The sequence below is a fragment of the Myxocyprinus asiaticus genome, chromosome 41, assembly GCF_019703515.2.
Source record: "Myxocyprinus asiaticus isolate MX2 ecotype Aquarium Trade chromosome 41, UBuf_Myxa_2, whole genome shotgun sequence".
Taxonomy (NCBI): domain Eukaryota; kingdom Metazoa; phylum Chordata; class Actinopteri; order Cypriniformes; family Catostomidae; genus Myxocyprinus; species Myxocyprinus asiaticus.
This window is the reverse complement of record NC_059384.1, coordinates 17090915-17100828: the sequence shown is the minus strand read 5'-3', so window position 1 is coordinate 17100828 and position 9914 is coordinate 17090915. Positions and strand designations below refer to the sequence as shown.

Sequence of the window (9914 nt, the reverse complement as noted above, 5' to 3'; positions counted from 1 at the left end):
CCTCTGCCATCCCCCCAATAAGGATCTCGCCTAGGGCACCAGAATGGTCTAAAACGGCCCTGACCACCAGCATTGTAAACATTTTAAATACAAGTATAATTTTGTGCTCTTAAGAGCCATTTCCTGTTCCTCATTCAGTCCATTTTCAATCATCGCCTTCTCTGAGCCCCTGCGGATGAAAAATGAAGAAAACAACGGCTTTTAATTTTGTATTGCAAATACCCTTTCCTTTTTCTTTCAATCTTACATTTAGCTTCAATGTTTATATTTTTTATTGAAAATTGTATTTGAATTTTTAATTAGATTAAAAAATTTTTTTATTATAATTAAAAAAAACATTATTTTTAGCTTTCCTGCTCAATTCGTAAAGCATGGCACTAGCAATGCTAAGGCCTTGGACTGGATTCTCATGGAATACATACTGATTAAATGATAAAAAAAAAATAATAATAAAACAAACTCTTGAGCATTTTAATGAAAGAATTGTGTCATGTTTAGTTAATATGTCAACCATGCACTATATAGAAAATAGTGAAGGTATATGTACATGCTCTCATCCATGTGGACATCAGTGTGGTCCTGAAGTTCAGTGTTTCGAGTCTCTGGGAGCATGAAGGTCAGGGCTCCACCCAGAAAAGGAAGAGAGCATTATATGACCATTGGAATGGCTGGGTGATACACGTCCAACAAGCCAATCAGAGGCACCAGAATACCAGCTACTCCTGCTCGAGCTGAGTCCCACCCCATTCTGCCTACATCAGAGAGTTTAAGAACAAGGAGGTAGAAAGAAAAATAAAAAAAGAGCTCATTTAGAATGTCTAATTCAAAATGGTAAGTGTAGCCATTGATAAATGTGGAGGTTGTTCAAGTACATACCTCACAATGGTTGGGTACAGCTCAACAGTGTACACATAAACTATGGTGAATGCTGCAGTGAAGGAGAACTTTCCAACCACTGCGATCACGGTGACAACCACAGGGTAATCTGAAGAAAGAGCATGACTTTAAAACTGGATTTGAAATCTCTGATTTTGTTTTGTCACCTTAATGGATCTTAAAGCATTTTTTTTTTATAACAAATAATATTCAGAAGTAATAATTAATTATTTTATATTACAGTGGCCCCACAAAGTATTTGGCCAAATTTTCTTTTCTTACCAATTTTGGAATGTTTACTGGTACTTCTTACCTATTTTCTACTTTTAACTATTTCAAAAGATAATTTTTAGTGTACATATAGTATATGAGGACAGATCCAAAAATGTTCACACAAGCATTTTCTTTGCTAAATTGGACAAATGTTCCCAAGCACAATATCTACTATGAAACAGGACTCTGAACTTGGATACCTGCTGGTATGGCTGGAATCACAAGGCAGACAGTGCCTCCAAGCAGCAGCACAGCACTCTTTCAGATCCTCCTTCCAAAACGCTGAATAAGAGGAAAACAGCTCAGGTGAGCAGGAAGCTCTGCAATGCCAAAGATGAGTTGAGTCAGGTAAATGTCCACACCGAAGTTCCCCACATTCCAACTGACTCCATAGTGAGCCAAGCTTGTCACAAATCTGTACGTGCAGAAGAATAAATATATGATGCCCGTTTATATGTAAACAACAGGATCTTTTCATGTTTTGCTGCATTTTTGACACAGATCGGGGATGTTTGCACAGTTCAGTTTAGCTCCAAATCAGTCTTTATTCACAATGGCAATGCTTTCATTGTAAGCATTATTGTCTATGTACGATTGCTGATAATATTTTTATTGTGTTTAACAGATATCATGCTGTCAGAACTCACCACATATAGCACATGATGAGCGCTCTCTTTCTCAGGTAATCCACTTGGAACAGGTCTAACATGGAGCCTGTTTTGGCTGTGTTCTCTGCCTCCATCTGACAAGACATCCTTTCATGTTAATTCATTATAAAAATAAAATAAAAATACTTCCTGTTTTTTACTTACTGGGGATTACACATGTACCTAAGACACAATAACGGTTGCCCAGAATTTTATCTGATGAACTTTTCCTGGGCAATATTGGTGGAAATGTTCGATAGCTGTTTTATAACCAATAATTTAAAGGGATAGTACACCCAAAAATGAAAATTCTCTCATCATTTTCTCATCCTTATGCCACATCAGATGTGTATGACTTTCTTTCTTCTGCTGAATACAAACAAAGATTTAAGAAGAATATCTCAGCTCTATTGGTCCTTTCAATGCATGTGAATAGTGGCCAGAACTTTAAAGGTCCAAAAAGCACATAAAGGCATTATAAAGGAGTGGTGGTGGTGTAGTGGACTAAAGCACTGAACTGGTAAGCAGAAAGTTGTTGGTTCGATCCCCACAGCCACCACCATTGTGTCCTTGAGTAAGGCACTTAATTCCAGGTTGCTCCAGGGGGATTGTCCCTGTAATAAGGGCACTGTAAGTTGCTTTGGATAAAAAGCGTCTGCCAAATGCATAAATGTAAAAGTAATCCATACTACTCCAGTGGTTAAAGCCATTTCTTCAGAAGAGATATGATAGGTGTGGGTGAGAAATACATCAATATTTATGTCCTTTTTTTACTATAATGTTTTACTACACATCTGGGATGGCATGAGGGTGAGTAAATGAGGAGAGAATTTTCATTTTTGGATGAACTATCATTTTAAGGAATTTTCTATACAGAAATTGACTTTCAAAAATAAACCTACACTGAAAAATATTCACTGGAGTAAAAAGTGTGACAACTAGCCCCAGTCTCCCCAATTTTAGTTAGTCTATGCATGTGAATTTGATCTTTTGCTGCTTTTATCAGCACTTCTCTGTGACCAGATTAAGTTGGGCTATTAGTAATCATTCTATGAAGTGAAAAAGTCACCTTGTCAAGCAGAATTTCAGACACTTTCCTGCCATTGATTCTGGCTGCTTTCAGAATCTTCTTCTTGTTTGCCCTAAGTCAGAAGCCATCGAGCTGATTCAGGGAGAATCCTGTCAAATACATACACAAGAAATTCTGAAGTGACCCATGTCTGTCTGGCAATTAATAGAGAATTTTTGAATATTTTTCCTGGTATTAAGCACTGTAAACTATGCTGTGCTGCTATTGAGATGTCAAACTAGGATATAGAATAACTCTCATCAGAAACAGAAAAAGAAAACCCCAACTGGAGCAGACAGGACCAGCTGTAAAATCCTCCAGTAGCAAATCTCATAGGCCACACCAGACAGCAGCGTCAGACCAATGGCATAAAAGCAGTGTGACAATATGGTGAAAAGGGCCCGTATAGATTAACAACACCACTCAGAACCTAAAATATGTGTGAGATACAGTTTAAAGATGAGTTGCTTTGTGGTGGAGCAATTAAAAAAACAATATAACCATGTACTGTAAGTAAACTGCTGAAATCTTAAAGGGATAGTTCACCTAAAAATAGAAATTCTCTCATAATTTACTCACCCTCATTCTCAGAAGTGTATGACTTTCTTAATTTCAGATTTTTAGAAGAATATTTCAGCTCTGTAGTTCCATTCAATGCAAGTGAATGGTGGCCAGAACTTTGAAGTTCCAAAAAGCACATAAAGGCATCATAAAAGTAATCTATATGACTACTGTGGTTTTATCCATGTCTTCTAAAGCATTATGATAGGTGTGTGTGAAAAACAGATCAATATTTAAGTCCTTTTTACGATCAGTCCCCACTTTCACTTTTACATTCTTCTATTGTTTTTGTCAATTCGCATTCTTCGTGCATATCAGCACCTACTGGGCAGGGAGGAGAATTTATAGTAAAGAAGGAATTAAATATAGATCTGTTTTCAACCACACCTGTGTCACACACACTTGTATCGCTTCTGAAAATATAGATTTAACAACTGGAGTCTTATAAATTACTTTTATGCTGCCTTTATGAGCTTTTTGGACTTTCAAAATTTTGGTACCATTCACTTGCATTGAAATGATACTGAGATATCTTCATATACGTGTTCTGCATACACATCTGGGATGACATGAAGTTGAGTAAATGATGAGAGAATTTTCATTTTTGAATGAACTATCCCTTTAATAGTTCCTGTATGATTTTGATAGTGTTCTGTCCTTCAAGAGCATTTATGTAAAGCTTGTGCTTTTCCTATTCACAAAATGTACTGGCATTAAGAGGAGTCATAGGTGTTATCCAGAACAAAAGTGTTGATAGTGATCCCTGTTATTGTAGTGCCAACCACAAATCGGAGGGCTATGTAGACATAAATATTGGGGGCAAATGCTACTCCCACCCCAAACAGAAACTGTATTAACAAGGAAAGCAGAGTGACAAATCGATGGCCATACCTGTAGAAAGACAACAGATTAACCAGCACAGTTATGTAAGCAGACATAACTCTTTCACTGATTTAATTTTAGAACATTTTACAATTAGATTAAAAAATAAATAGACAAATAAAAAACAACAGTCTAAAAAGACCAGCCCATTATTAATTATACGGTTTACAAACAAATTTAAATTCATATGACATGGAAGTGGTCTTCATAATCTGTACTTTTTTTTCCATCACAAAACTCTCAAAATGATCATAATGTGCATGATATAATTCTTTTGTATTTCAGGGATTGTACGCTACACGTACTTGTCTGCCATTGGCCCAAACACTAGGGCTCCAATAAGAAGACCAGACATGTAGATGGACTGAGATGCCTCATTATAAATCTTATTTTCACACACCAGGTCAAACTATGATCAAATAAAAACAGCAAACAGAAACAGTCAAATGGAAAAGGACACTTGATAACAACTTTCATTAATAAATCATAAAACTTGAAGCATTGTATAATGCTTAACAGAACATTAGTTCATATACATGGAAATAGTTATAAAATGTCATGAACCCTTCATTCATATATTTTCATAAAGTCTTACTTGAAAGTACATCAATAGACCCACTTTATATTAGGCGTCTTTAACTACTATGTTCTTAAGCATTTGATACAATGTACTTATTATGTACATACGTGTTGTTGCATTGTACTTACATTTAAAGAACCTGCATTTAATTACATATGTAGTTACACTGTTAACTTTACCCCTAATCCTAAACCTGACGCTACCCCAACCCTTACCCTAATCTAAACCCTAATCCTAAACCTCCTAAGTAGCAGCAAATGTGAATCTTTTGAGAATTTTGCAGAACAACATGTAGTTACACAATAAGTATATTGTATTGTATTTATTTTAATGTTAGTGCATAGTAGTTAAAGACACTTAATATAAAGTGAGACCACATTGACTACTGATCTGCTTAGTATAATTGAAGCATTATATGATGTTTATTAATGACAGTGAAAGTTGTTATGAAGTGTAATATTGTGATGAAAAATGTGCACATGACATAGCTGTAGGTTTTATGGTATTAACTGTATACTGTGATGACTAAACAATGGCAATAGATGGTGTATAATGATAAAGACAGAATAGTGTCTTAAAATAACGATATAAACATGACACTTTGGGAAACACTGACAGATTATCACAGCCATCATGCAATACCCTTCTCAACTGTTTTTACACTTTCTGTAAAGCCTGAATATAATTATAAAAGTTTGTATATACATTTAAATTGCATTATAAATGAATTATTAAAGCATTAATGCTTGTATTATGCCTTATAACACACCTTATAATCAGTTGTGTGGTCTCATAAGTAACTGTAACTACTGTCATATTACATTGTAATATTTGCTCATAATTTTAGGACTATCTTCAAAGAGTGCAACCCATTAAAACACATAATCAATACCAAATTACATGTTAAAATAAGACATTTTTGGTGTAACCAAAGTATTATTACAAAAACAAACAAACAAAAAAAAGAATCTGAAAACAATATGTAATGGATTGCAAGGACTATATTATAAGGTGTTATGAATACCTTTATAAAGAAAACTTCATAATGTATATCCAGTCTTGATTGAAATGTTACTGTATCATCACTGACCAAACAAAGTATCTAACTGGGACTTTTACGCATTTAATATGCACATTTTACAGTAAATAGTACAGTATATAAGTTTTAAGGGTTATGCTCCCGTCTGGTACATTATACCACCATCAGTAGGCTACATGACATCGTGACGTTTAGTCCATAAGCTTCAATAACTTCCAGATCAAGATCAACAGGTTCGAACATCTTACAGCTCTCATATTCTCCTGTACTGTCCAGAGGGATGGTGAGATTCAGCTGTTTCTCCTCTGTCAGGTTGGGACCCCGCTGTAAGATCCAGCTAGTGTTGCAGTTGTGTGGAAAAGTGATGGCAGTGAAGACCTGACCGAACATGTGGAAAGCTGTGAAGAGGTTGGGGAGGCATACTGCCACCAGCAAGTGCTTCTGAAAAGCCCCGATCTTCCCGATGGATGACAGCACCTGTGCGAAGTCTATCATCTTTACTGGCCGATCATCAGCGGCGGCTTGGACTTAAAACACCCTGCCCTGTAATTCACCCTTGCAGAGAGAAATTAATTTTTTAACTTGTCACGGGTCCACATTCAGGTTCAACATACTGTATATCTGCAAGTGCGCGCTTATCTACGACGATGCGCCTGAGATCACAGATAAACCATCATATCACAGTGCAGAACGTATCAGACTAATAAACATCATCACCATAAATTATGACGTGCCCATTCTGATACCATGCAACATGGAGTATTTAATAGTAATAAACTTATTCAGTTGAAATATGCTGAGAACAGATCCTGCAGTGAATATGTGTGCAGTATGCAGTGTGAGGGACTTTGGATCAGCAGAACAGAATGCCCTTTTTTGAATATGCTTGAGGGATCAGGTACAATATTTAGATTTTTTTTTTTATAGGAGCAGGGCTCAACAATAAGGATGGCACGATGGCCTGGGGCCAGATTACAGCCAGTTGATGGAAATGTAACTTGTAAATACACTGTTGGGTAGATTATATGACAAATTATATGACTAAAATTGCAATCAGTAACGTAATCCCTTTGGGGTAATCTAATCTGATTACTTTTGGATTACCTATGGCCTAACTCTTCTTTATGTGATGTCACATGCATTTGGGGATAATCTACACCATTTTGACATAATGTTGCTTACATGCTTTTAAGAAAACTAACTTAATGAATCAAAATATAAATTAATTTGTTTTGTGTGCATTTAACTCTCTATTTGAAGATGCACTTAAAAAGGCTCTTAAATGGCCATGAAACAAAAAACACTTTTGGACTACGTATGTTTTGTCAAAGATGGCAAAGTTACGGTGTGAATTATTCTTATTTAGAAGAGAAATAGGAACAGGAATAGGAACGATTGTCTACCAGGTTTGAAATGTTTTTGTCCAGATTTCTGTAATTAATAATTAGTAAAGGTCACTGAATATGATGTAGACATGTTTCACAGCTTTATACCAGTAGTGTTTAGTAACTTGCATAATAATTGAAAAGGCATGGTCTAATCATTTGAGTGGTGCTTTTGACATGGATTCATAAGCATGGAGCGCAAATGGTGTAAAAATAAGAAGGGAGTTGCATGTTTTCCCCCGTGATGCTGATAGGGCTCTAGGCCCTCCATCATTGACAGACTCAAATGTGTTTGAGTTTAATGGATATTTCTTAAGGGAGAGATTCTAGAATCATGGACAGGTACAATAGGGTGTGTTTAACAAACATGGTCTAACTCCGGCAATTTTGGCAGTACAAATACCATCTACTGCATGTTTGCTAACAAATTAGTTCTTCCCAAAGAGTCATATTTATGAATCAACATCACAAAAAAAATTTATAATTCAAATAAACATTAAATGTGTTCATCAGGAGTTGGTAATTTATGCAGTTCACAGTTGAGAAAACACGCAACCTCCAAACGATTCTTTAGATTTGCAATGGACAGGATATTACGTTTTGGAAGGTGTATGTACAGTATATATACAGCTCTGGAAAAAATTAAAGAGACCACTGCAAAATTACCAGTTTCTCTGGATTTACTATTTATAGGTATGCGTTTGAGTAAAATGAACATTTTTGTTTTATTCTATAAAGTACTTACAACATTTCTCCCAAAATCCAGATAAAAATTACTGTCATTTAGAGCATTTATTTTCAGAAAATTACAACTGGTAAAAAAAAAAAAAAAAAAGATGCAGTGTTTTCAGACCTCAAATAATGCAAAGAAAACAAGTTCATTCATTTTTAAGCAACACAATACTAATGTTTTAAAGAGTTCAGAAATCAATATTTGGTGGAATAACCCTGATTTTCAATCATATCTTTCATGCATCTTGGCATGCTCTCTACCAGTCTTTCACATTGCTGTTGGGTGACTTTATGCCACTCCTAGTGCAAAAATTCAAACAGCTCAGCTTTGTTTGATGGCTTGTGGCCATCCATCTTCCTCTTGATCACATTCCAGAGGTTTTCAATGGGGTTCAGGTCTGAAGATTGGGCTGGCCATGACAGGGTCTTGATCTGGTGGTCCTCCATCCACACCTTGATTGACCTGTCTGTGTGGCATGGAGCATTGTCCTGCTGGAAAACCCCATCTTCAGAGTTGGGGAACATTGTCAGAGCAGAAGGAAACATGCTTTCTTCCAGGATAACCTTGAATGTGGCTTGATTCATGCGTCCTTCACGAAGACGAATCTGCCCGATTCCAGCCTTGCTGAAGCACCCCCAGATCATCATCGATCCTCCACCTGGTCATCTAATGGTTAGACAGAGACCTGGATCCTCCTCCAAATTTCACAGTAGGTGCGAGACACTGTGGCTTGAAGGCCTCTCCAGGTCTCTGTCAAACCATTAGATGACCAGGTGGAGGATCGGTGATGATCTGGGGGTGCCACAAGCCATCAAACAAAGCCGAGCTGCTTGAATCTTTGTGCCAGGAGTGGCATAAAGTCACCCAACAGCAATGTGAAAGATTGGTGGAGAGTATGCCAAAACGCATGAAAGCTGTGATTGAAAATCAGGGTTATTCCACCAAATATTGAATTCTGAACTCTTCCTAAGTTAAAACATTAGTATTGTGTTGTTTAAAAATCAATATGAACTTGTTTTCTTTGCATTATTTGAGGTCTGAAAACACGGCATCTTTTTTATTTTGACCAGTTGTAATTTTCTGAAAATAAATGCTCTAAATGACAATATTTTTATTTGGAATTTGGGAGAAATATTGTAAGTACTTTATAGAATAAAACAAAAATGTTCATTTTACTCAAACACATACAGTACCTATAAATAGTAAATCCAGAGAAACTGATCATTTTGCAGTGGTCTCTTAATTTTTTCCAGAGCTGTATAAATACACACACTTACTAAGCACTTTATTGGGAACACTATGGTCCTAATAAAGTGCCAAACGTGGTCTTCTGCTGTTGTAGCCCATTCACCTCAAAGTTTGATGTGTTGTGCATTATGAAATGCTTTTCTGCTCACTACAATTGTGCAGAGTGGTCATCGGAGTTACTGTAGCCTTTCTGTCAGCTTGAACCAGTCTGGGCTGTGTTTCCCAAAAGCATCGCAAACTTAAGCTGATCGTAGAGACCATAGGCACCAATGGTTTCTACAATCTACTTAGGCTTACGATGCTTTCGGGAAACGCAGCCCTGGCCGTTTTCCGTTGACCTTTCTCATCAACAAGCCGTTTGCGTCCCCAGAACTGGCGCTCACTGGATGTTTTTTTATTTTTGGCACCATTCTGAGTAAACTCTAAAGACTGTTGTGCATGAAAATCCCAGGAGATCAGCCGTAACAGAAATACTCAAACCAGCCCATCTGGCACCAACAATCATCCCACGGACGAAATCACTGAAATCACATTTTTCCCCATTCTGATGGTTGATGTGAACATTAACTGAATCTCCTGACCCGTATATGCAATAATTGTATGCATTGCACTGCTGACACA

General features: G+C 36.6%; 1 pseudogene; it reads right to left on the bottom strand.

Annotated features, from left to right (window-relative positions):
- Positions 1-30: 30 nt before the first annotated feature.
- On the bottom strand, positions 31-7182 carry LOC127432069 (solute carrier family 22 member 13-like; annotated as a pseudogene).
- Between the last annotated feature and the right edge of the window lie 2732 nt (positions 7183-9914).